Genomic DNA, 27,768 nt, shown 5'->3' with positions numbered 1-27,768 from the left:
GGGTCTGTGGCTTGAGTATTCCTGGGCAAGAGAATCTTGACTCATAGGCAGTATGGAAAGTGAGAGGGGGAAAAGGGAGGACCTGACAGAGCCCTTTGATTTTCAGTCCCAGAACAAGAAAATGCTCTCTTTAGCTGCTCACTGTGAGACAGAGCTTTGTGTCTGAAGGCAGTTTTCAGTTCTAAATGTCTGCAAGGTCTCAAAAAATTTATCTGAAACCTGAATCCCAGCCCCCCCACAAACTATGTAAATGTTTAAAAAATCCCAGAAGGAACAAACCACCAGGCAGACCCTGGTAGCACAGCAAGCTGTCCTGGTACAGAAGATGCATGTGACTCCCAAATATCTTCTTTGCAAATTAAATTAATTTCTTTTCTTCATGTAAATAATTACTATAGTGACTTTGTTTTCCTGCCCAGGGCTATAAACAAATCAATAACACAAGGGAAAGTGGTTGCCTGAGCAGTGGCGACAGTGACATTTGGGCACAGTGAGGAAGTGAGGAGGTTGTGTGAGGACACATTTGCCTGCTCTCTGTACAGAAACCTTGGCAAAACATACTGCTTTTGAAACACTGGGCTCATTGTTGGTAATTCTCCTGGGAAAAGGACATGTATGCATCTATGTGTGCATGTGCACGTTGCCATCTCTTTAATTAAATCGGACAGCATGTTGTTGGGGGCTGGCAGCCTGCAGTCCCAGCCTTTCATTGCAGGCTACAGCTGTACATGTCTGGGTTATAAATAGAGCCGTGCTGCTGGTCCCCGTGCAGTGCTGATGATGCAGATGTGCAGTGCCTGGCTGCCTCTCCCTGGGCTATGGGCTGGCTTCCTGCAGCCAGCCGTGCTGACCCCACTGCTTTGTGCTCTCACGCACTGTCCAGATGATTGGCTAAAAATAACTGTTCATTTGGGGGGCTCAAAACTGCAATTCAACGAGGCAAAAAGTGATTTCATTATTTTTTTACATCTTCCCAAGCTGTTATGCCCTTTCTTGTTGTCGCACTCTGGAGCCATGTAGAGGCTTTTTCATTATGGAAATCAGTTCGTTGTTTTTTGTGTTAGTTCAGTGAACTGTAACTAAGCTGTGCATACAATGGCAGACACCGTAGAGTTAGAAAAGAGATGTACTTTGTCTCCTGGCATCTCTGGTCAGCTCAGAGCCTGTTCTGCAAGAAGTTCAAACTTGACTCTAACCCTCCCTCTACCTCTTCCTCCCTTTTCCCCTCAGCTTAGAGCACAGGGCAGGAGGGTAGGATTCTCCTACACATTGCTATTTTAAGATTTAATAACAAGACAAAAGCATGCTTCCCTCCCACTTGCTTTTCAAGCTCTGAGAAGGTCAAGTTGGCAGACTGTAGGTGGGCTTACTATCTCCTGTGCTTTTTGTAGCTAGGGAAGATTTTTTTTTTTTCTGCCAAGGCTGCTGTGTGGCAGTTGGGAAAACAGGTATTTGTCCTGTGTGTATATCTCACATTATCCAAGATTTATTCACATTGTCCAAGATTGCCGGTATCTGTGTTTTGTGTTTAGATCTGATCTTATGCTGTGACTCTCTTCCAAATAAAATGTAGTCTGAGGGAGATCTTGAAATTGGGTTAGATTTTAGAGGATGTCAGCTTGGAGCTCGATAGTCAAAAAAGCCAGCTGGATGTTGGGAAGTAGGAGGAGATGAGAACATGGAGACCATTGTTACACTGTAAATAAACCCATGGTATAGGCAGCTCTTTGATGCTATGTGTACCATCACAGGGGCTAACTAACCAACAGCAGAGCATGGTTACTTCCATGGGATAAAGGGCCTCACCTGGAGCAGCTGTTTTCACGTGTCAGAGCCAAAGAGGTGCAGTCCTGTAGGAAACCAATACACTGCTGTGCTTGGGCTTGAGGGCTGTTGCCTGTGGTTTCCAGTCTCTGCAGGTTTTTCCTCACAGTTTTCCTCAATTTGTAAGTGACCAGCTTTTGCTGGTTTTTTGGCTGTGGTGGTTTTGAGGGAACAGGAGGAAACACAATGTGTAAATTGGAAAGTCCAGCATCTCTAGCAGGGTTATCCTATTTAACATGAGTGCTTCTGTGTGCTGGAGCTGAAAGGAGTGAGGCCCCTTTTTGTGGGGGAACAAACTGGTGGTGTTGATTTTTGTTAGCTAAAGGTCTGTTTTTTCTGGGGATTTCTGAGGATTGTTGGTGCATCTGGTTGGGGCAGGGTGCCCTGGGGAAGGATCTGCTACTCATGGTAGTGGTCTGTTGCTTCCTTTAGATACAAGGCTGATTCAGTGTGCTTGTGATTAGTGTGAGGTACCAGCACAGGCTGTTCTGGCATCAGTAATCCCTGTGGCATGAGAAGGAGAGGGTGGAACTGTAATGAAAAATGTCACCAAAATGGAATTCCTTGTAGGTGAGTCTTGCGTTATGTGATATAAAAAGCCAGTGGTCTAAAAAGGAAAGTATTTTAATATGGTAGCTCTAAGCTGTGTCGTGCTTAGAAGCAGACCTGCTGCAACTGCTTTTCCCTGCTCTGCTTTTTGTCTTTAATCATTAGCTGAGCTTTACACCAGATTCCAGATGATTTCCACACGTGTGGAGGTAAGAAAAGCCAGTGCCATCCCTGAGAATGCTGGAGTTCAGTCCATGAGTTACTTTGTGCTCAGTGATTGCTTCCTGTCAGTATAGTTTACTTAGACACTGACGTAATGTAAACCAAAGTCTTTGCCGTAATCTAATCCATGCAGGGACCTCTGTGACTCGAGTGAGTGGATAAATCTCATTTGGGTGAGCCTCTGTAGCGTGGGAATTAAATGTTTCCTACCAAGTCAGAAATAATGGCCTGTCATATTGGAGTTGCTGCTGCTCATTTTATGTTGTTTTCTTTAGCTTTCCTTCGTCAGTGTTTGCTCCTTGAAGCAAGGGCCTAGTCAAGCTTGGCTCTGGCTGAGGAGTTGCCTATGAATGTCTCTTTTTTTGGAGTGGATGATGAACCAATTGTGGAATGATATGAACAACTGGATTGGTAGCTTCCTGCTTCATTTTCAGCCGCTCCAGAAGGGAACGGTGACAGGCTGTGTTGTTGAGAAAACAGGAGCGCAACAGCAGCAAGTTCATAATTTTTTGCAAAACTTGATGCAAAATCATCCTGATTTCTGAGGTTGGATAGGACATAAAGAAAGACTTCTCATTTTACCATGAGGGTGATGAGGCTCTGGCACAGGATGCCCAGAGAAGCTGTGGCTGCCCCATCCCTTGCAGTGTTCAAGGCCAGGTTGGATGGGGCTTGGAGTAACCTGGGATAATGACAGGTGAAGGAGGGCGTTTAAGTAGATGCCATCTGCAGGTTTCTTCCAACCCAGGCCACTCTGTGTGTCTGATTCTATACCAGGGTGTGAAGCTGGTAGGATGAGGTGGGTCATGAGCCTGAGCAGAGGTTGTGCTCTGAAGAACAGGACTGTCTTGCAGCACAGGAGCCACTCTGAGCGGCACACAGGGGCGTAGAGGAAGGAAATTACTGAGCATCTGACAAAGAAGGAATTTGCTTCTGCTCCTGAACAAATGTGGAGATAGGAGATGATAAAATCAGACTAAGCAGGAATTCACTGACAGCAGTGAATTTCTGGGGTCTGCAGGCTGTGTACAGCCTTGCTTTCCTCCTTTCTGAGGTTCTCTGTAAGTTTATTTTGTTACTAAGCCTCTTTTTGCAGAGTCACTGACAGATCCCTTCTGGTTTGCACCTCAGCTTCTGCTCTAAAGTTCCAGATCTGCTGGGTCTGTCACCTTATCTGCTTCTGCTTGGGCTCTGCACCTACTTGTCCAATTCTGTTCTTTTTTAGCCTCCAAGAGAAGCAGAAAAGCTGTGGTTGGTTTGCATTATGGTCCTGCATTAGCTTTATGCAATATGATTTGCTGTCCAGTTTTGGGGATTTTTTTATGGATGTTGTACCAGAATGTTAGAGTTCCTGTAAGACCTCTTCTCTGACAGCATTGCTGTTCCTGCAGTGTCTAGACTCATGGTTATCCCTGCAGAGGATCCACACCACCCTGGAAAAATTGCAGCCGTGACCAGGTCTCCATTACTCTTCAGGAGCTCTTGACAGGATGCCAATCTTTGTGTCCTACGGTTTATTCCTGTCTGTTGGTTGGATTTCTGCGTGTTTATTGTCTTTAAATATTAAGGTTCCTCCTCTTTTGTCCTCATCCCTCATCACCTTCCTCTGTTTTGATTTTATGTTTTGGTTTTTTTTCCACTCTTCTGGAATACCAGGGTGTTTAACAATTGAAGGATTAAAAAAATAAAAATTAATCCTGTTTGTTTTAATGAATGCATCTGTTCTGAATATTGGTTCTAAACCTCTGCTGCTTTTTCTTAATGCATGCTTGGGGAATTTTGAAATCTGCTTGTGTTGGTCATTCTCATCTCTGGTGTAGAAAGCTGCTGGATCCTCACAATTCTGCTGCTGTTGCTTTTCTTCAGCTTATCATTCTGTGCTGGCAGTTGTCAGGCCTGTCTTTTGTTTGTTTTGTGCAGAACGCCTTCCTCAAGCTGTTCCCCACAGTAACACTGCTCAGATGGGAAGGGGTGTAAACAGGCTGCTCCACATGCTGAGGATGGCAGGGAGCGGCTGCAGCACCTCCAACGTGTTCGTGAAATTTCCCTGGGAAATGCCTGTGTGCTGTGCTAGACCCAAGTGATGAGGTGTTCCTCCTCCATCTGTCTTTGTTATTAGCTGCCCAAGCTTTGGGCTGTGTGAATTTGGGGAGTGGTGAAATGCTCTGTCCCTGATGCTTTCAGTGATGCCCTTGGTGATGTAGCACTGAAACTATTTTAATGCCTTTGAAAGTACCTGATGGGCGTGTGGGCGCTGCCCTGGAAGGAGCAGCTGTTTGAGTGGTGTCTGAGCTGGGAATTCTTGCTTTAGCTCCCCTTTCCCTCCACCCCATACCTTCTGTAATGTGTCTGTGTCCATTGTGTCACCTGCACAGGTCCAGGATGTGTCCCAGGACTGAGTGTACAGCTCTCAGCTCAAAGGGGAAACTTCCCTGCATAAGCTGATGTGGCTTCTGACATTGTGTGTGAAAGTGTTTGAAACCTCCAGTAACCAAATTTGCAAGAAAGGAGAGTTCCCAGGGAAGGGAAAATGCTGTGTAGGGGTTAAAGTCTTTACCTCTCCCCCAGGTCCAAGGCTGGCCACTCTGGTAGCTTGATAAAGTGACAGATGGCAGTTTACCTTATCTGGGTAAATTGCTTTAGGTAGCAAATTGCTGTACATTCCTTCTTCTTTGCTGTTTGGCTGAAATTTACTTGGTTTTTTTGACTGCATCATTAGGACCTGCTTTTATCTTGACAATGCCAGATCACCTTCTAAGGGCATATTTGATGTCTGAGAGTTTTGTAACAGGCTATTAGAAAACGGCACTGTGTTTGAGAGGAGCTGAGATAGCGGTTTGTCATCTGGAAAGCCTTTCCAGTGAGGTCAGACGACCTCAGCCCACTGGACACCTCAAATAGATTCTGTAGTTCCCAACAACTTGCCTCAAAGCTTGAGAGTTTTTCTGTTCCTTTGGTCCAGTGGGATCTTACTTCAGGAGTCAGATTGACCAAGTTCTGTAGCAGTGGTGAACAGCTGTGGGGATTGGTTGAAATGGAGAATGGAGACCTGCTGTGGCCTCTGGGCAACTGTGGAGTGGGGATCCTACTGAAAGCTCAAGACATTGGTGCCTTAAATAATAACTAAAAAAAAAAAAGGTTCAAAATCCATGCTGCTTAATGTTGCTTTAACAATTTGTGCAGTGTGGTGCTGGCTGTGAGAATAGCTGTGGGAAGCTCCACTTTAATTAAAGTAAATGCAATTAATTGAGAAACTGTAAATAAGCGTCTGAAGCTCGCGCTGTTTTTGGTGCTTTTACTTCCCTTCTGCAAATAGAGCGTTTCCATGTTGTGAGTGCCTTCTGCCAGATCACAGGAATCACTTGTGTTAATATTTATGGAACTAATTAACTTTTTTGTTTTCTTTCCCTCCCTCTAGCTGTGGCTAAGTCTCTGCTCTTAAAATTAACATTAGAAAACCAAAAGACTCCAATTAGCTCATGGTTGAGCACGACACAAACACAAACATTTTCCAGAGAGCCCAAAGCTTCCAAAATGTTTTGCAGCCTACTCCAGGGGAGGAGGCTGTCAGTGGGAAGAGCTTGAAATGAGTCCTAGGAGTTTGAAGGATGTGTCAGATCGCTCTAGTTTCCTATTTTGGTTGGTTCCTTGGCTGTGCCTGCTGTGTAATGTTCACCAGTAGCACTAGTGGAAGGTACCTGCCCTGGAGCAGCCTTTCTGTGCTGCTGAGTGGATGGAGAGGAGGATATGGCTCAGTGAGGGATTGGAGACTTCGTTGGAGAAGCTCCTGAGGTGCTGCTCTGTGCTTTTGCATAGCCTTCTTCCAGATTTTGTAAAAGTTGTGTGCTCAAACCTGAGCTTTTTAGGTCAAACATATCAGTGCCTTGTGCCACAGAAGGGTTTGCTGAATTTGAGGCCAGGGTAACCCCTTGCCTTCCTGGCCAGGAGTGGTGGGGCACGGCAGTTGTCATGCCATGTTTTGCTCTGTGTGATCATGATTCCTGGAGTTCTAAAAAGATACTGATCTAGCCTAGTATTCTCCTGTGAAATGATTTTAAAATGGTTGGACATCCTTACACAAAAATAGATCAGCACTGCTTAGGAGAGTACTGAAGCTGTGGTGTTACAAAAGAGGGTTATGAACTGAAATCCTTTGATTTCATTTTTTCATTGATTCATTTGAATCAAATCAAATCCTTTGATTTGATTTCAGTCAAAGACTGAAAGTCTTTGCTGCACTAATGTTAAAGCTTTAACATAATTAAGTTTTAAAATTATAAATTCTACAAAGAGAGAGGTAGAATGGCTCTGCACTGGTGCCAAAAGGGCCTCCCAGCACAAGTTCCAGTAATGCAAACCTCTCATGGGCTGTAAGAGGGATGGCTCAACACTGCAGGAATTGAGAGACCAAACCTGAAGAGGGGTGAGGAAGCACTAGTGGAAAGGGGACATTGATAGCTCTGGAAGTCAGAGCCATTTTCTTGTCACCAGCAGTCTGGTGTGTCAAACTGTCAAATGTCTCTCTGAAATACGTGTCCTGGGAGTTTAATAGACACTCTGTTTAGAAAATCGGTGGAGGCTGGTTAAGGGTGGATGGTATGAGAGGTTTCCCTCTTCTGGGTTGCCCCTTCTGACTTGTCTTGATAAATTTCTTAGGTGGAGGAATAAGTGAGTATTCTCCTGCTATCCCCTCTGGGAAATGCCTCCATGAAAAACATTATTTTGCTTGTTTTGGTTTGGTTTTTTTAAACAAACTTCTATGCTATATAAATCACATTTCTGATTTACTAAGAGATAAATCTCTGCCCTGCTGATGTGGGTCTTACTGAATTACAGGCTGTGTTACAGGGAGATCTCAAAAGTTCATGTCTGTCATTCAGACCCAGTGGGATCTATAGTGTTATTCTATTCTGTGCAAGTTATCCTTTATTTCTGGTCTTTGTGAGCAATTTATGGACCAAGGTTTTCTTTATGCTTGGGTGGAAATGCATGTGTCAGTTGAAGATCTGTTTATCCCCTTCAGCATTTCAGAGTGGCACTACTGATGTTCATATGTGGCATAACTGGTAATAACATCTAATTTGGGCTTAGGTTTTTAATCAGGTGGCGTGTAGAAAGGAGTTTTTGTTGTTTATTTGGGTTTTTTAAATGAAGCTTTTAACACAGTAAATCTCAATGTACATTGTCTGAGCTAAATGTGGGAAACACAGCTATGCAAGGATTAAATGCAGTGGTTACTGGAATATTCTAGGTTGTTTGAAATGATAATTTGGACAGATGTAGACTGAACAAGCAGTGTTGCAAATGTCCTGTAAGGCAAACCACAGAACATTCTGGAGAAAATCCTGCTGCAGAAAATTAGGCTATCCAAGCAGTTCTTCAAACAAGAAGGGACTGTGAGTTGGAAGATATGTAGTGATAGTGATAACCAACTCCAGTGAAATGTGGTGTTTTAGAGAGTCCCAGGCAGGAAATTGGAGTGAAAATGGGGCACACAAACTTGTTTCCTGACCCACTTGTGCTGTGTTCTTGATTGCTTGGAGAACACACAGCAAATCAAAAGATCTTAAAGAATTTTGGCTTCTATGAATGCTCGTGGATGTTTGTGCGTGGTGTGGCTGTGCACGTGCATGCCCTGGGCTGATTCCCATTGCATTTCCTAGCTCCATGGCTTTTTAACTTTGTTTTTCCTTATGTCTATTTTCCTCTCCAAGGTTATTTGTAAATTCAGGTCACTGAGTGTTCTTATGTAACAGGAATGGGCTTCTTTAGCATGGAAAGGACATTTCCAGCTGCCGTGGGTACAGGCTGTGTCTATACACGCAGCAGTTATTTCACAATGTGGTTTGAGTTGAAATAACCTGGTGTGCCTGACGACAGGGAGACATGGGAAGGCTCTTCCACACTGCGGGAATTCTGTTGTTAGAAATCACAATTTTAAATTGCTTTGTTCAATGACACTTGTGTATTTTGCTCAGCAGAGCCTCTGGCTATTGCTTTTGATTCATGCCAGTAATTAGTGAGGGCTGGGCTTGGGTAGGGCTGCTGTGCTTAGATGTGCTCCTCTGCAGCTGCATGAGTGCTTGTTGTTTTAGTGTCTGTACCTGAGTGGGTTTTTATTTATGGAAATAGCATAGAGATGTCTAGATATTGTTTGTGTGGGGTTATTATAACTTCATGTATTTTCTTCCTCCAAAATAGAGGGCACTGGCCTGTTGACCTGTATGGGATGGAAGTGCAGGGTTTTGGTAGCAGGACAGAAGCCAGAGCTGTCACATTCTGTGCACAGCCAGGTCCAAAGAGCTAAAGTGCACCCAATGGAGCCACAGCTGAGCCTGTCAGGCACAATGGTGCTGTGTCTGAGAAAACATACAATTAAGAAGGAGTAGGAAAAAAGTGAGAGAGCCCTAGGAAGACCAGGGACAGAAAAGGAGGAAAGGCGGTGCTCCAGCCTCCAGGACCCCAGTGGGTAAGTGTAAGGAGGAAGGAGCAGCAGAGTGTGACTGTAATGCCATTCCCTGACTGTAATGCCATTCCCTGGCCCCTGCACTGCTCAAGGGAGCCAGGAATGAAGAAGTCAGAATGAAGAAGCAGAGCTGAGAAGGGGATGGGTGAAGGGGAGGTGTTTCAGTGTTTGCTTTTCATCATCTGATTCTATTCTAATTGGCAATACATTACATTAATTTTTCCTGAGTCTGTTCTGCCTGTGATGGTAATTGCTGAGTGATCTCCCTGTTGTTTACCTCAGCCCACAAACTTTTCACCTTATTTTTCTCCCCTGTTCTTTTGAGGAGGGAGGGAGCAGCTGGATGGGCAGCTGGCCAAGGTCGGCACACAATAGCTCAGTAAAAACTGAGATAAAACTCAGTACTAGGTGGAACTTTCTCCATGGTGGTTCCTCTGCCTTCCTGTGTTTTTCAACTGAATGTTTTCTGAGCATTGTGCAGGTGCAGAGACACCCTTGCATGAGAACTGAATTCCTTTGCTTTTAATTGAGGCTCACAGGTGTTGAAGCAAGTAATTCTTCCACATGTCTGTGGTACTTGTATACCTGTAACATCATTGTGGCCCTTGCATCCTGAGCGTCAGAATTGGGAACCGCTCCCCTCCCTCTATTCAGACAAAGAAAGGGAACAGAACAGGACCCAGCCATATACTCCAGTCTGAATTCAGGGAAGTACAGAACAGATCTTGGGCCTATCTAGGTGTTTCTTCTGCCTGTCTTTGCTGTGTAGGAGGTGCTGCTCCAGCTGTGTCTGCATTGCTGACAGCTTTATAGCACAAGAGGATGTACCTGTGGCAGAGCAGAACAGATCTCTTTTGAGACTGTTCTTTTTCAGATGTTAGATGTGCTCATTAGAGGGCAGCAGAATAACTCTTCCTTTTTCTAGGTCAGGTCTATATTTTTGAATATTTTTCATCTCTGCAGGGCATAGAACAAAATTTTCCAGTTCCTCCGTCAGTTTTTCCTGGTGCATTAAGTGTACAAAGCAGCAATGCTCATATGAAAACCTTAGCCTGTATAAAGAAATATGAGTATTTATAGTAAAACTTGCCTCTTTGAAGCTTAGGGGGGTTGCAGGCTCATATGAGAGAGCTTCATTAAGATTAAACCACAAATGGTTAGCACAGTATGTAGAAAAACAGCCAAAAGAATATTTCACAGCTAACTTGGTTTTTGCTCAGCGTAATTCTTATTTGACCTATATGTCCATATGCATCTTTGGATTTGTTTGCTGCACTCCAGCTGATGCTGCCACCTTTTTCTGCTTGAAGAAAATGTTAAAGAACCAGTCTTGCTTTATCCAAAAGTAATCTTTAAATGAGATCTGATAGTACACAGCCCACCATCCTCTGGAATGTAAATACTATAAATAATTATGGCACTGTCTTTAAAGGCTAAGTGAGGCTGGGATTTGGAGTCCAGCATCACAATATTAAAATGCATTATTTATTATGTAACATTCATGGGAGGTGGCTGTAGCACTGACTTTGTAGCCAGCATGTTTCAGGCTTCTGAAAGAGCAGGGTAGGAGTCCTAGCTAGGAGTGAACATCTCCCATGCACACCTTACTGGCAATGTTTTGCATGCTGTTGTCTTTTGGAAGAGTTAAGCTGGTTCAAGACAGCTGGAATAGCAGGAAATTTTTTGGGTTTTTTTAAGTTTAGCAGCATCAGCCATTGATTTCCAACAGCTGACTGATTTTGGAAGGTTCTCAGTGGAAGTAAAGCTTCATGAAGTAATCTTTGCTCTGTGGCCTGATGTGGTGGAGCAGGTGGGAGGGTTGGCAGGAGGAGACATGACACCTTTCTCTCTTACCCACAATGTGTTGTGTGTATTTTGACATCCTGCAGGCTTCTTTATCTGCCTGTCCTCTACCTAAAGGTGCATGTGTCCACCCAAAGGGACAGGTCCCTCAGGGGTTTGTGAGTGCCTTGTATTCCTCACATTCATGGGGGCTCTACCAAAGCAGCATAATACTTGGCTGCTGCTTTCTGCCCTAAATTATTTTAGAGTGGCAATATCCAAACCCACAAGCTGCTGAAATGGAACAACGTTCTTGATACTAGCAAATGTTGATCCTGGCACGGTGGCTTGGATCAGTCCTGCCTCCTGGAGAAGTCCAGATTGTGCTTTGCACTCCTGGTTTGGGATCCACCATGTAGCTGGCATTTCTTCACGTAATGCTGCGACACCTCAGCAAAGTCAGCATTAATGGGGAGCTCCTCATCAGGGAAGGAAAACTGAACAAAGCCATAAAAATGTGAACAATGGCTCATAGTTCTTGGCAGCTCTTGAGCCATTAGGTAAAATTAATATCCTGTCAGCGGGGTAAAAAGATTAAACTGAGTCTTACACCAAGTGAGAAACATGATGAGTCTGTAGGCGTGTGGATTTAAATCCATTGGACTGTGATCCATATTAGGAAATTAGCAGGCACGGTGCTCATGCCACAGCCTTCTTCGTGCAGAGAAACATTCTTCCTGCCAGCATCTTCTGTGCAATGTGGGAAGATTGCTGGCTTCCCTTGTGTAATGAAAGTCTCTCCTGGGAACTAGCATGGTATTTTGTTGGGGATACAGGAGTTCTCAGTAGGTGTTGTTTTGTTTTTTTTTTTTGGGTGTGGTGAGCCTAAGTATTGCAGATACTACTTGGTAAGGGGAGTGTAGCTTTTTTGTTCAGGGAGCACTTTCTTCACAGGAAGGATGCCAGTCCTTGTTGCCCTGTAAGTGTAAGGATACTGAATGAGAGGTGAGGGGATGGATGGCCAGTCTCAAGGTTTGCTGCTGCAGTCCCAGACCTGAGAAGATCAAGGCAATGCCAAATGCCTGGCAGCTTTGAAAGCTGACAAGGAGTGTCAGAGAAGCACCTACTCATGGTAGTTTGTTCCTTTGCCATCCCCTGTTATTTCTTCTAACATCATGGGTGTTCTTGCCACAGCTCTGTGCTGGCAGCTGCTGATCTCATCTCTGTGTGGGGTGGATGGGGCTGGACCCGTTCATGCTAGTGCAGACAGTGTAGATTAGACTTTGTTGTCTGCCTGTGCTGCTGGCAGGCGAGAGCATCAAGTACAAAGTGGCAGAGCCCTATCATTTTTTTAAAATTTCGCTTGCTTTTAAAATAGATTCTGCCAGGAAAATATCATTCCAAGATGGGTAACGTATGCTGACCTGCAGGGTTGAAATAAAGTAAAGGTGAAGAGGTGATGGGATGGAGAAAAAAACCAAAACATCAAAACAGTTTCTAACTCTTCTAGAGGGGCCCAGACCTTGATTTTCCTTTTAAAGAAGATTTCTTCTGCATTTAAGTGAGTCAAATGGGTATATTGGAGTAGAGGGGCTTGCTCTTGCTCTAAGACCTTTTTTGAAAAACAAGTCTTGTGTGAGAATCGCTGTGGACCACACAAAGAGCTCCCTGACAGGGGGCAAGCCTAGCTTTGTCAGGCGATGAAGAATGCTGTGGGGGTCTGGAGTGAGGTGATGGTGGGGTCTGTTCAGGGGCTTGGTAGTGGGATGGTGCCCTGTGTCCCTGGAGCCAGAAGAGGGGCTGGAGCGGGGTGTGGATGTAGGTCTGTCCAGGGGGGAGGATGCTGTGTGTCTGTGTTGTGTAAGATGACAGAACTGGTGATCCTGTTGGTGCCTCAGGGCTTTTGGGAGCTCTGCATTGTCAGCTGAAGTGGAAGAGCAGTTGAGACAGCACGAAAGCAGCCACCAGAAGTGGCAGTGGCAGCTGGAAGAGATGGTGAAGCAGTGTTTGGACCAGTTCCACTTACAGGGCAGTCTGTGCTCGCAGGAGGAAGGAAGGAGACTTGACATGCTTGGGCACCACCTGGAATGAGTGTTTTCATGGGCTAGGCTTGTTGAACTGTTTAATCAACATCACCACTGTGAAAAAAAACCCACCAAAACTGATAGTTCACTGTGTCTTGTTTGAATGCTAGAGCTAGTAAAACCTTTTCAAGGTTGAAGTGTCATTATGATCACACAGAGGCTTCATGGAGACACAGGATCACCTTGATCTGTCCTTTCGGGGCTTCTGCTTGGCAGCTTCAGTCTTGACCTTGTGGTGAAACAGTTACTTATCGATGGTACTCAGCTGTCAGTGATGTGGTAAAAAAGGCATCTTGTTTCTGGTCTAGACATAAGCCCTTTGAGCAGGGAAGGCTGTGTGCTCATGTGAGGCAGGAGGGGGTGCCTGGGTTCAGCAGATGCTAAGCTGCAATATATGCTGAGAGTGGGCTCAAGTTCCATCCCCACCCCAATCACAGACCAGAAGAGCAAGGATTTTATGCCTTGTACTACTTCAGGCAGTTATTTTTCCAGCTCCATTCTTCAAATACTTCCCAATTTTGAAATCTGCTATATGTGCCCCTAAAAAGGGGGGAGAATGGGAGGTGTTCTGCATTGCCAATCCTGCATGTCAGCTGTTGCCCAGCTGAGCTGGGGGCTGGAGATCAAATATATGCCTGTCACAATTTTTGGGCAAGCTTTCCTGGGTATTCTCACCCTCCTTACTTTATGTTAGTGTTTTAGTCCTCTGTGTGTGCAGCAGTTTATAAAGCCACTTATGATGCAAGTGGTGTTTGAACTGATTATCAGAATGTGACCCGATCGAGCTAATAATTCTTAAATTAGGTAAATAATGAAAGTCTCCTGGTGTTATACAGGCTGAGTTGTGGTGCTCTTTTCTATGTCTAAATCTAAAATTACTTTGTATATATTGCCTAAACAGACTGTCAGGTAAAAGAAATGAGTATGATTACATTTAATATGTGGCTGCTCAGTGGTAGATGATGTGGCTGGACTTAGTGTTTCCTCAGTGCTCCCAAGCTGCAGGTGTGTGGGTTTCCTGGAGTGTAGGAGCTCTGACAGCTGCAGATGGTGGGATTAACTCCTTGACGTATGGTTGTGCAATAGATAGGGCAGTGTGGGGAGGGGGACTGCACTACGCTAATCTGCCACTCTGACTTAAAAATCAAGGGCAAGCTTTGGCATGTGATTACTCTTTTCATTTCACTGTCAATGCATGGAGTGTTGTGAGTGGGGAAACTAACTGATACCACAGGGAGCCTGAGACCAGACATGTTAAAGAATCCAAGGAGGAGTGCCAGGAGAGGAGAATTAATCAACACTTAAAATAACACCGTGGAAATTTTGCCATGGTCCTAAAGCTCTGAGTAAGGTTGAGAGTAATTACTTCATAAAAAGAATTGATTGGAGCAGTCAGGAAATGTCTCTAGAAACTCTCCTTCTGCTTTTCTTACTGCTGGGGCGTAGGCATTGCCCAGGTCCTTGTGGCTGTGAACATGATGCCAGGTTCACCGAGCTTCCGTAGCACAGTGGCAGGAAAAGCACATGTGCTTCACCTCAAAGGAGGTATAGGAGCTCACAGCAGTGTCTGCAGTCAGTGCTGTCCTTCCTGAGCTCTCACATTTATCTGCAGATCAGGTTTTTGGCATTGATGCCAAAAGTGTGGAATATGAGTGAGTAATGACTCAGTTGATCAGAGCTCTTTTGCTTGGAAGAGATGACTGTGAGAAAAGAGAAGCTGATGAAGTTTAATCAAGTAGGCTTGCCCCAGGAACTAAACTTGTTCCAGTGTCTTCCAGTAAGATAAGTGGGGAAAAAACAAACTAGAAGATGCTGGGTTCAAGGTGGGCAAAGATCCTTCAGTAAAATGGCAGCTAAGTTCCAGCTCCCCTTACACATCGTTGTTCTGAATGTCTGGTACCCACATGGATTTGAAGCAGATCTTCCAAAATAAAAATTCATTGGAGGTACTGCATGCAGGCACTCTTTACTTTCACAAAGCTGTGGTCAGGTCTGGTATGTTCTTAGCTCCGTGGTGCTGTTTGCTGGTGGTAAAGCTGGACACCAGGATTCTTGTTCAAGTGCTCAAAGTGCCTTCTGTTAATGCTTTATGAGATGTTGGTGTGTAGGCTCTGCCTGTGGCTAGCTGGACAAGGTGAAAGGCCAGGGGGTTGCCCATAGGTGCTCCAGTGGGTGTTCCCTCCAGCCCAGTTTCAGAGGCTTTTTTTGGGTCTCCTGAAGCTATGACTGGATGTGGGGCAGAGGGGCTGCCAATGGTACAGCTAAGCAGTGCCAAAGTGGAATTTTTTGTTCCCACCCTGATCCCAGTCCCACATACATTCATTCAGTCACTCTGCCCCTTGGCTATTTTAGCATAAAGTTGCCCCTACAGTATTTTTGTTGCATTTTAAAAACTGGAATGAAAGTGTTAAAAATCTGACCTTGTACATGCTTTTAATACAGTTGTGCTGGAATTGAGAATAGCTGATTAAAATACTTACAGGGTACAAGTTAAGCTTTGGGCTTTTTTGTCTATTCTGCCTGTAACATTTTTGTAACAGCCAGAAAATTGGTATATCTTCCCAGTCTGTTTTGCAGTCATTTGTCTGTACTTTCTTATTTCCTGTGCTTCCTGCTGTCCTTCAGATCCATCATGGAAATAATTGGTGGGGAAAAAAGAGCAGGGAAAGAAATTTGCCTACTGCGCATTGGCAGGAATTTAGCTGGCAGTGCGATCTCAGGTTAAGTACAGAATTGTAACATGCCTTTCTGTCAGATAGCACGCATCTGCTCCATGTTTCTTGCTTCAAAATAGGATATGCAGATTTTGTCTGGAGAGTAAGGCCTATGGCCAAGATGGGAAATGTTTGCTACTTAGCACTAGGCCGGAGAAGAGGGATTACAGTTCAGCAAGCAAACAGGGCAAGAATTTGGTAAGCAGTAGAAATGCTGACTCTGCTGCCCTCAGAAAGGGGTAACTCGAGCCCAAGTGGTTGGGAAGCCACTGTTTGGAGGCCAGGACGGAGCTACTGTTTGGAAAGCAGAGGCAAAGGTCAGGGGCTGATTGGATTAACTAGGGCACCACTGAAAGCTCATCAAAAAGAAAATAAGGTGGGGAAAGGCTTTTATTAACTTCTCATTGGTCTTGCCCAGGATCAGGCACTGGGAGCTCCTTAGAGGAGGCTGGAGCTTTCTCTGTGCCCCTTTGTCCCAGCAGAGGATGTGTCTGTGCTCCTAGCGTGAGCCTTCCTGGAGCTTGGTCTCTGCGCACTGCAGAATCCTGGATCGTGTGGCCTTCTCCCAAGCTGTCTCACCTCATGCCTATTCATAAAGCAGACCAGAGAATTGAGTCTTCTCCTGGGTTTCTCTTCTAATTCTGTTTTCTTCTATTTGTTTGTTTATGCTACAATTCAGGCTGTATCTGTTTATTCCTTGTACAATTCCCGTGTGTGCATCTGAAGGGACATTTCTGTCATGTTTGTGTCTCTAATTTAGAGGCACATACTTCTCTCTGGATATGTGCTCTGGGCCACACAGGGCAGAGGAGTAGCACTGGTTTTATGTGTATCCTATGCTCTGTCATGTGCTTGGGACCATTTAGGAATCTGCTGTTTGCAAACACAAAGCATGTAACTTGTAGGGCCATGTAACTTGCAGGATACAGAGATGTGTGTCTCCAAATGTTAAGCATATCTGCTGTATTTTCTTATCTTTCCTGAGGCCCCTGTGGGGGAAGGTCCAGTGTCCAGACATCTCTGCCTGATTTTTTTCATGTCAGCAGCTTTCCAGGAGCCAGTTCAGGCACTTCCTTGTTATATGCATCTGAAGGCTGCTGCATCCTTGGTGGGCTTGTACAGCCTCTTACCACCAGCTCCCTGATAGTATTTTGTTGTGTAGTTTCACAACAATCTTAATCTTAAAATTTTAAGATTTTAAAAGATTAGCCCACCAAGATCTCCCTTCTGGGTTTTGAGGCAGAGGTGTTGACATCCCAGTACCCCTAAAGAGTGAGTAGGAAAGTAAGGGAGGACTGTAGACAGGGTGGGCAGCTCATTCCTGGAACAGTTGTGGTACCTTAGGAGGAGAGGGGAGGCACTTCTGCCATGACAGGCTAAACTATACAGCTGTAACTCAATCTGTGGGGAGGAAGAGAAGGGAAATATGATGTAGCAGTGTTCATTGTAACTGTTTAACAGACAGATGTGGGAGACACAGAATTCACTTCAAAAGCTTTTCATTCAGAGCGTACATCCAGGTTTCTCTGTAGGAGTCCTCTGCCAGCTGCTCCCCTCCTTTACCTTCTGTCTAACAACAGAGGCTCTTCTGGAGTCCTATGTCAGAGTGTGGCTGGGAAATCAAAAAAATCAAAGTTGTGGTGTCGTGCCAAGTCCTGCCTCTGGTTATCTCCCTTCTCCCATGCCACATGTTGCCTTTTTCCCCAGTGGAGCTGTGGCCTCTGCATTTTGGCTGGCTGTTATTCTAAATAGGTCTTTGGGAAGAGGCAGAACCCAGCTAAGAAATCTGTAGCTAGAATTACTAAAGGAGAAGGTGAAACAGGGGAGGAAGGAAGATTTTTCAGGCTGTTGATGAGCTGGTGTTAAAGCAGGTCAAAACCTGCTGCTTGATGTTGACCCCTGAGCTATTTCTGGAGGTGCTTCTGTTTTTTGCTTCCAGGCTGCAATCAGAGTAGGAATTGGTGCTGGAATGTTTGATCAGGGAATTTGTTTCTTCCTTCTGATGGTCAGACACATATTTCTCTATGGTTCCTGTGTGTGAGAGAACTGTGTTTGGAAGGTGGGGGTTGGGGGTCACCCAATAATTTTCATGTTTCTCTTGTTTCTGGCGGCTTGGTTGCCTTCACTGCTGAATCTTTTACTGTGACAAGATCATTCCCACCCACCCACAAGGCTTGGCATAGGAGCTGGTGTGCTGTGTCAGAGCAAGAAAGAGTATCCAAATTGGGCACTCCCATCTTTTGACAGCAGCCAGGAGGGAAAACCTTGGGAGTAGAGCAGCGCTTTCCTCAAAATGCTTAGCTGGGTATTTAAAACATCCAGTGCTTTGTAACTGTTACAAAAAACAAACTAGTGAACTGCACAAGTAGAAAGCTGTAAGGTACCACCAGTGCCAAATCCACTGAGTGTCCCTGTTCCTCCGGCCATGAGAGGTTCTGCAGACATTCCGTCTGTCCTTGCATGTGAATCTGTCCTGGGGATTTGGGAGTGCTTGTGTGCTCATTCATGTCAGGCTGGAATAGAGGGGCAACAGTTGGCCTAGAGAGATGTTGCTACTGATGAATTTTAACTTCTCTCTAAAATAGATTATGGGTACTTTAGACCTTGGGACTGAAGTTTAAAAGATCAGTCCAGCTGTCTCACAGAGCTCCCTATGCTCCTGTGCATCTCCCTTGGTTTGGCTCAGCTCATTAAAGAAGCAGGAAGCTGACCTGGGTGCAGAAGAGTTTGGATTGTGTGCAGGCCTGGGGGGGATAAGCTAAGCCAAGGCTAAGCTCTCATTTACCAGCGCCCTGAGCTGCTTTGGAGCCTGCTTGCTGTTGTTTCTGTGCCAAGTTTCCAAATGTCATGTGTTGATACTGTCCATGGTATTGATAACTGCTTCACATTCCATGTCGATCTTTCCAGGGGAAACAGCCCTGGCTCTGAGTCATTAACATAGAAGTCGATTACAGTTGATTTTTTTTTTTCTTTAGTTCCATTAGAGCCAAGCAATCCAATATTGCATTCAGTATTCCCTGGAGCAAGTCAGCACTTTGCAGACCTCTTCCCTGCTCCCCAAAACACCCCTGAGCATCCTGCCAGCATCACTGCAGAATTTGAGAGCATGTCTGCAATCCCTTTAGCAGTAGGCGGGGTGTTGGCATACAGAGACCTTGGAGTGGTCTGGAGATGTTACCTGTACGGGCATGTGGTGAAAGAGGCTGCCAGTTTGCCAGGAGAGCTGATTTACTGAACAGAGAATTTATTAAATTAAGTGGGGGCTCCTTCCCTGATGTGTGGCCCAGCCAAAGGTGAGAGCTGCCTGCCTTAGGTGTGGCTGAATACGCTTGCAGCAGCGAGTGAGGGGATGGTGATTGCCGCTACCTTCTGAAAGCATCTCCAGGTGGAGGCGTTTGGGTAGGCAGGAACACAGCTTCACACACACACAGCAGCCACAGAGAGCAAAAGGAGCCAGGAACCATTGAAAGGGTCTTCTGTATGGAGTTCTGATGGGGCTCATTGGGGCCACACACCTAAGGGGTCCAGGAATGGAAGACAAACATAGGCTGAGGGTCCAGGATTATATATGGTTAAAGGGGGGTGGATCAGAGGGTCAGGGTCCAATGGGAATAGGGAAAGGTGGTGTATAGGTGGGGCAACCAACTAGGAGAACCAGTAGGATAACGGGATGGAGTAATGCACCAAACTGGGGCCAATGGGGGAACAAGGGAAGGAGAACATTCTGGGGGATGTGCATAAAAGGTGGGTGGGGGCTAAACTGGGTAACATCAACCAGATAAACCACTAGGGGAACAAACATTAATGTAAAGCTGCTGATGTCTAAGGGAGAGAGGCCTCTCCCACCCCAACCTTGGGAGGCATTACTTATGGCCTCCTTTCCACGACTGAGGGATGGGGATTTTGGTCATAGGCCTTTGGGCCTTCACATACACTCAGGTTTTTTGACTGTTGTCTGTCTGACATGTTTGTGTTTTTTTAAATACGTGTTTTGGTGAAATTCCAGCTTGATTGTAGATGCTAAAGCGGTATTTCTGATTAATGGAACTTTTTTGAGGAGGTGGGGGGGGGAGCAGAAGTGTGACATTTCAGCTTCCTTGTCCTTGAGCTATGGAGCTCTCTGAACTATGGTGGCAGGATGGTCCTTCCTACCAGTGTCCTCTCTGCTGAAAAGGCAGCCTGAGATAGCTACTTGGTGGTGTTAGAAGGGTGCATTCAGGGCCATCCAGTAAATCCTTTCTTCAGGTCTAGATTGCAGCACACCCTTTAAATGCTAATTTAACAAGTCTCCCAAGAAGAAACAGGGAAAATGTAAGCTGGGGAGAATACTTTTGTGGATCTTCAAAGGTTTTTCTAGGATTTCTCATGGTTTTGAACATGTGCTTTCAATGTATACTTGTATTTCTTGACACTTGTGACGAAGAGAGGGTTTCAGGAATAAATTTTAGGCAGTCTTTTCCTACTTTGGGCAAGTCCAAGTTTACATTGCTGTTGGAATAGTTGTTGCCATGGGAGATGGAGGGGTGCAGAGATCAATATGATCAGGATGTTACTTTCAGGTAAGCTGTCATGTTTGATGAAAAGTCATAGGTTCAGATTTTTCTGGAAAGCACTGATTGCCATAAGCACAATTGCTTCCCAAATGGAAGTTGCTGGAGTGAAGTACTTGATGCCCTTCTAGCAAACTGGACACTGAGGAAGTAATGGTAGGGGGGAATTCTCTCCTCTCCCAGCTCTTCTCTGCCTTCTGCTGTGCCCCTGTGTGCTTATTCCTTCTCAGCTGATGGAACGAGAGGATCTGTCCACTCTGTGCCTTGTGTGCCCTGTGGAGAAGAGAGGGCTTAGTGAGAGGGTGCTTCAGGTCACCAGGATAGGAACAGAAATGATCCTCCTGCCAACCCTTCTCCCTTTCTACCCAGATGGGCTTTGGTTTTGCTGTGGCAGCCCCACACCTTCCTACTGGAAGACTGAACATTTAATGGTGTCCTGTGGGCTCCCTTTAATATCCTTGTTTCTGCCCCTTCCCTCGCTCTTCCCGCTTCTCCCCTTTTCTCTTTGCAAGAGCTTCGTCCTTATGCTCCTGTCATTTGAAACTGATTTCAGCCAGTTTTGACAGTCTTCTCTTGACCTTCATGGCTCAATTCTCTCCCCTTCACTGTGGAGACATTTGTGATGTGATCTTTTTTCTCCTTTCTGTGCTGCTGAAGCTCCTGTATGTAACTCCCACTTATTGCTGATCTTGTGATGGTTTTGTTTTTACCCTGAAGTTACGTATCTGCAGAGTCTACTCAATGCAGTTTCTGGCTGGCTTTGTTGTCTGGAAATATAATTAAATATTGATTACTGGGCATTCAGCAGTCAAATGAGTTAATATATTAATTATGTGTAAGGGTATGTCATTGCAGTAATGTTTGTTACGTACTGGCTGACATAGTGCGTGTGTGTTGGGAGAGAGGATGTAGATGGACTTTGGGAGTGGTGTTTGCTTTCTCTTTTGCCTTTTCGTGGTTGAGTCCCTTCACTGATTGTGGTCTGGGCATTGCTGTTTTCTGGTGGTGTTGTTTCTTGCCTGCTCCTGCTTGTTGTTCTCTGCTGATCATAAATTTTCAGGAGCCTTACACTACCTTAGTGTTTACTTGTGTTGGAAGCCAGGCTGGAATAATCCCAGTTAACACCTTGCTTCTGGGGGCTTCCTGGGAAATGGCAGTGCCTCCCTTACTCAGACTATCTGTCAGGTGAGTGGTTGGCCTGATTCAGGAGCTAGGTAGCTACTGGCTGGAAGATGTGTCTCTCTGCCAAGCCTTCACATCACAGAGAGTGCAAAAAAATCCACCTTGTTCTCCTTGCTCCCTGGTGGTCTTCTGCATGGCTTAATGTGGAAAAAAATGTTTCTCTGCTGCTAAGTCTTGCTACCAGTTCATTGGATTCTGTCCATTAAAAATCTTTGAAAACCTCTGGCCAACGGCAGCTTTTAATAGGAGCTGTGTGATTAACCTGAAACAGTCCCTGCCAGCTTCCCTTGTGCCACAGCTGGTGTAAAACATTAGCCTGACCTCAGCGTGTGTGGTGGGAGATTCTTCACGTGTCCAGAGAAGGGTGATGGAGCTGGTGAAGGGTCTGGAGCAAAAGCCTGATGAGGAGCAGCTGAGGGATCTGGGGGGGATCAGCCTGGAGAAAAGGAGGCTCTGGGGGGACCTTCTCATGCTTTACAACTCCCTGACAGGAGAGTGCAGCCAGGTGGGGCTTGGGCTCTGCTCCCAGGGAGCAAGGAACCAGAGGATGTGGCCTCATGTTGCACCAGGGGAGGTTTAGATTGGCTGCTGGGGAAAAGTTATTAACTGTAAGGGTGGTCAGGCATTGGAAAGTGCTGCCCAGGTCAGTGGTAGAGTCACATCCCTGGAAGTGTTCAGAAGGTGTTTGTGGAGCTTAGGGCCTAATGGTGGAACCTGCACTGGTGTGTTAGTGGTTGGATTTGATGGTCTTAGAGGTCTTTTTCTGATACCCAACCTAAACTTCCCCTGACTCAGCTCCCAGCCCTTTCCTTGAGTCCTGTCACTGGTCATGAGAGTGAAGAGATCGGTGTCTGTCCCTCTGCTTGCCCTCAGGAGCATGTTGAAGACCTCAGTGAAGCCTCCCCTCAGTCTTGCCAGGCTGAGCAAGGTGACCTGAGCCACTCCTCATAAGGCTTCCCCTCCAGACCCTCTCCCATCCTTGTGGTCCCTCTTTGGAAGCTCTCTATCAGCTTGATGTCTTTTTTTGTATTGTGGTGCCCAAAACTGCACACAGGACTTGAGATGAGGCCACAACATGCAAAGCAGAGTGGGACAATCCCTTCCTTTGACTGGCTTGCAATGCTGGTTTGTTTTATTTGTTTTATTAGTTTCGCTTCTCTCCCCAGCACTTCCCAGGTGAAGTGTGCACTGTCTTTGCTTAGCAGCATGGAAGGGCTGAGCCCTGGGATTCCTCCTGCCTCTCTTTTTCCATCTCCATCTGAGGAAAGGTCCAGATGATTAATCCAGATGATTAAGGGAGTGGTTCCTGTGGGCACTTGTTTCACCAAGTTGCACAGTGAGTAAGGGTCGGTCTGATTGCCTGTCATTTCTCATTTCAGTTAAAGAAATTATTCCAGATTATACAGTCTGTCTGAATCCCTCTATGTCTTGTTTTTCCCAGGAAGATGGCTTTGAATGCTAAACCTGACTCAAAAAAATTAGGAAAATTTGGTACTTTTACAAACAATCACATGAATCTATGAAATGTGTTGCGTGCAGGAGTGGGTGGGGAAGGTGGTGCTCTGCACATAACAGATTCAGGTGTTTGCTGTAATCCCTGAGAAACAGCAAACAACTCCAGAAATCGTTCTAGGTAATGTCTCATACCTCCTCCTGTGTGCAGCTGGTCTGCTGCCTGTGCAGCTGTGGCACCTGACAGTGACATATTTGTCTGTTTGCCTTGGAAGTCTGTACCTCTGTGCTTTTTTCCCTCTGAGCATATTTAAATCCGTATTTTGTTTCTCTCTCTTCCCTATTTTTGTCTGCTCTCTTCACCTTTCCCCAGCACCCCATCAGGCCACTGCTTTGGCTTTGAGGGGAAATGCAGCATAAAATGCTGCCTGAGGCAGGTGTGGCTGGAGCTAGATGATCTTTAAGGGCCCTTCCTACCCAAACCATTCTGTGATTCTATGATAAAATGCAGTGTCTCCACTGAATCCATCCACTGGGAATGTAATAACAAGTATAGCAGAGCTGCCTCCACTAAGGTGCTGAAAGAGCATATATGAAGGCATAGGTAAAAGAAATGCCAGGTGACAAAAACAGTACGAGAAGGATTATAGGAACTAGTGGCTGGAGATGGAAAACTTCCCCAGGGAATGCCAATTTAATTGTCTACTAGATAATATGCAGTTAAAAGACAAGAAAATTAAGGTAGACTGTTCTTGCTTTTTGCATAAATTAGAAGTACCAGATAAAATTCAATAGTGTAACTATTTCAGATCTAGATCTTTCACTGTGTAATACTGAAGAGATACTGAACTACTGATTTTTAAAGCTTCTCAAAGGACAGGATAGTCAAAGATAATCTTACTAGCAGGAAAGAAAAGGATATTTTGGGGAAAATCTCTTTCAAATGCAGACCTCCAAGGCATTGTCAAAAAACATACCAATGTTTCAATATTCTGCCTCCTTTAGCAAACCCTAAGGACAGAATTTCCCCTTTGGTAAACATGAATTACTCCTGGTCTCAGAATAAATCTCATTCCAGAGGTTTGTTGCTGTTCAAGCTTTTATAGAAATGGTGTTTTGTTCTTCTCTCTACCCTTTATTGAAACTGCAACATCCACACAAATAACTATATGGTGTGTGTATCTCTGTTGCTAAAATATAAATTTTTATCCTGTGTGAAGGGAATCTTGCCAACCGTCCAAACTGTGCTGCAGACTGGGTGCTGCACCTTTAGGAAGGCTGGGCTTTGGGGAAGTGAGGATTGCCTGTGCTCCCAGGGAAGCTTTCCCCTGAGAGTCTGAACTTGAGGAATGTATATCCTTGTATATATGTGTGTGTTTCTGTATCTTCCCCTGTGTCTGAATTGCAGCAGAGGAAGCTGCTTTAACTGGATGGCAATGCTTAATGCCACAAGCTCACTAACTTTTGTTCTTCAGGAATATCTTGAGCCAGTCAGTGTTGTTTCCTCTGGGTGAGGAAGGGTCCAGGTGTCCCTGGTGCTGCCTGAAGCAGCATTTGGCCTCAGCTCCACCATCTGCACTTCTTGGAGATGTGACTCTTGGGCTTGTATATGGGGTGGTGGAAGCAATGAAATCGTGGTTGATTCTCCTCTCTTGAGGGGGCTGGGGCTGTGAAGTTGCCCTCAGAAGCCTCTGGTGGTGTTTCTCTGCTCACAGTGTTAAGGCAGGATATTGGAATGGTCAGGTTTCTTGGCTGAGTGTGGAAAATCTGAGGCTGCTGCCAACCTGCAGCTCCTTGGACCAGCTTGATTGCAATAAGGCTTTGCCATTCATACAATCATAGAATTGTTCAGGTTAGAAGAGTTCTGTAAGACTGAGTCCCACCATTCCCCTGCACTGCCAGGTGTACCCCTAAGCCATGTCCCCAGGTGCCACATCCACACCCCTTTTGAATGCTTTCAGGGATGGTGCACTGATGCTGTAGCCTCTGCTGCTCTTGTGGCTGAGTGACCTTTTGGAAGGCTGGAAGCTGCAGCAGAGCTTGCTGAAAGCTGCTGGGCATAACATTAAATTCACTGTGATCATGGGTATTTAAATTGTTTATGGGGCTGTATAGAGACCAAATACATGCCAGAGATAGCAAGGAAAAAGTCAACTTTTTTGCCATGCCATTCCTTGACAAATAAAAATATTTGCACTTTGTAATTTATGATACTTTTGGAGAACTCTTTTGTTGGAAGAAATGTATGCACACTTGTTGCATGTACATGGAAAGGGATGTGGGGGGTTAAAATGTCTTTTCTTGTAAGCAGACTCATTCTTCCAAAGCTGGAAAGCCCTGTTTTTTGAAGGAGATCACACCTGGTCTTTGAAAGTCCCTGACATGGTGTGTGTTTCCCAGGGCACCTGTCTATGGGTGAGCCTTTCTGTGTTTGTTTTGTGGGTTTTGAAGTTTTCCACATCAGGGAGTACTGAGACATATCCTTCCCTCCCTCCCCTCCCTTTTTCCCCACTGCAGGGGTTTGTAATGAGTTACTCTTCAAGTTCCCTTTTAGCCCAAACCATTCTATTTCTTTGATTCTCTGAGTCTGAAATAGCAATACCAAGCTCCTGTATTAGACAAAGCATTCTGCAGTCCTTGTGGCATGCTTGGCTCAGAAATCCGGGTTCCCTGCGGCATTTTCAGCCTTGGTTATAAAAATAACCTTCAGCTGCACAAGTGGCTTCAGGAACAGTGACACACTTGGCCACCTTGAGCATCCTCTGTGTGCCTGTCTGTGACTGAGCCTTTGAAGGGCAGCCTTTGTTCTGGGGAGGGCTGCTGAGAAAGTGCAGGTGGGAAGGATGAGGACCTGAAGTGGAAAAGGCCTTGGGCAAAGGAGAAGGAGGTGCTTTTACCTTGTGGAAGGGGCTGAGTGTGCCAGCAGTGTTTAAGACACCGTATGGAAGCACAGACTTTGTGTCTGAAGTGGCCTTTCACAGCCTGCTGTGCAGATTGTGACTTCCTGGTCACCTCCTGAGGGGATGTGGTCCTGCCTCTAATGGAACATCACTTGTGTGCTTCTGTGAGCCCAGTCTGAGCTCGGCTGCACTGGGAGGCCTTGTGCCCTTGCTGGGGCTGCTTGGAGCCTCGGGATGTTTACCAGGCCTGACAGAGCCATGACCTTGGCGTGAGGACACGAGCTGCACTGCTGCTCTGGGTTTCCACTGGAAGCCAGGCTTGGAAGTAGGCTTTGCTTCAAATAACTAGGGGATCTGAAGGGGCAGAGAATGCAGATCCTGCTTTTTGTAGGATGCCTTGCATATTGGGGCAGAAGGAGCACTTGCGTGCTGGTGTAATTATTAAGTGTGAACAAAAATAATGTAGCTTGTTTTAGGTTGTGAAAAGCAGATGCTGTATCCATGGAGAAACCTTTTCCTCCAGCACTGGTTCCCAAGCCTGCTCAGGGTACAGCGGGGCTTGGGCTGGGTAAACCCAAACGTATCTTCTGTGGCCACATACAGGTACCAAGCTGTCCCTGGGGGCTCCCCTACCAGCCAGAGGACAGAGGGCTTGGATACAGCCCCCTGCCTCTGTCCTTGCCTCCCCCAAGCCTTGGTCACACTAGTGACCCTTCTGCATCACTGCTTTTGGGACCAGTGGAGCTGGAGTCAGTGATTGGGAGCTGCCGGTGGGATCAGGGCGGGGAGCTGTGGAGCATCCTCTCTGCCAGAGGACATCTTGGCTGGCTTTTTGCCTGGCCCGTGTTGTCCCTCATCTCTGTTCCTAGAGGAATAAGAGCACCTTTGGGGGTTGTGCACTGACAGCTGCCAGGTCACAGCACTGTTGTGTGCCCCAGGAGACTGTCCTTACCATTTCCCAGGCTCTTTGACTGGACAAGAGTAGCGCACAACTTAAGAGTGACACTATGTAATTTTAAAAATCAACTCCAAACCACACCCAATATTCTGCTTTTGGATGTAGTCTGACTTTCTTCATGAACTCATCCCACAGCTGTACGCATATGCTCATTCTTGTTGTTACACAACTGAGGCTAAAATTAAAACATCTGTTGTTATTTAATTTCAGTTTGCCAGAATACTATGTTTTGAGCAGCAACAGCTTTACTGTTATGTATCATTGGGGTTTTGGAATAATAATTAACGTTGCATGTTGTTTTTTAATGTCTCATAGCCCAAGTGGAGCTTTGCAGGGCGGAGCAAATGCCTGATGCTCCTCTGTCCATGTGGCATTGCACAGGTTTATTGAATATTTCTGCTCATGGCCAAATGCTCCAAGTCGTGTAGTTTCCTGGAACTGTCAAACCCTCTTGGTTGCAGAGCCAAAATTAAATAGTGGGATCTTGGAGCAGGGAAGCCTGTGGTGTTACAGCTTTAACTCAGTCCAGCTTCTTTCTGGATGCCTAGAAAGGATAAAGTGGGGATTTCTAAGGTAGGATTTATAGGTATATTTAGTCTAAGGAGTTCTTTATGAAGAATAGTCATATATATGTGTATATATATATATATATATATTCAATTTTTATTTTTAGTCTGAGTCCTTTACCAAAAAACCCTCAAGATGTCTGAAAGCCATCCTCAAAAATCTGCTTCTCTGTCATGAAAGCAGGATCCTGAGGATTGCCAAGAGTAGTATCAAACACTTCATGTAGGTGGCAAAAAGCTATTGTGGTTTTTTTTTAACCTGTTTGTATCTGGCATGTCTTGTACTGCACAGATCAGAGGGAAGAAAGAAAAAAACATGTTCTCACTGAAATGAATAATTGTCAAGCTTATAGTGTGGAAATTTTCCTTAGCTAATGTAATGGGGTTTGCTTACCTTTCCACCGTGCATAGAGTTCCAAAGGCAAATTGTTGTTAAATTACCTGTGGAATGGGCTGGAGAGGAGGATTCAAACCCTTCTGATTTCACAGGAAAATAATTAAGACAGAGCTGCAGTTTGG

The 27,768-nt window shown here is 45.4% G+C and overlaps 1 protein-coding gene across 1 annotated transcript in view; it reads left to right on the top strand.

The window, feature by feature from the left end:
• The window catches only part of SLX9 (SLX9 ribosome biogenesis factor), a 39,012-nt gene that overhangs the window by 1,672 nt on the left and 9,572 nt on the right, over nt 1–27,768 (top strand). The window lies entirely within an intron of this gene.

This window comes from Poecile atricapillus, chromosome 5, assembly GCF_030490865.1.
Source record: "Poecile atricapillus isolate bPoeAtr1 chromosome 5, bPoeAtr1.hap1, whole genome shotgun sequence".
Lineage (NCBI taxonomy): Eukaryota > Metazoa > Chordata > Aves > Passeriformes > Paridae > Poecile > Poecile atricapillus.
This window is presented reverse-complemented; position numbering and strand designations above follow the sequence as displayed.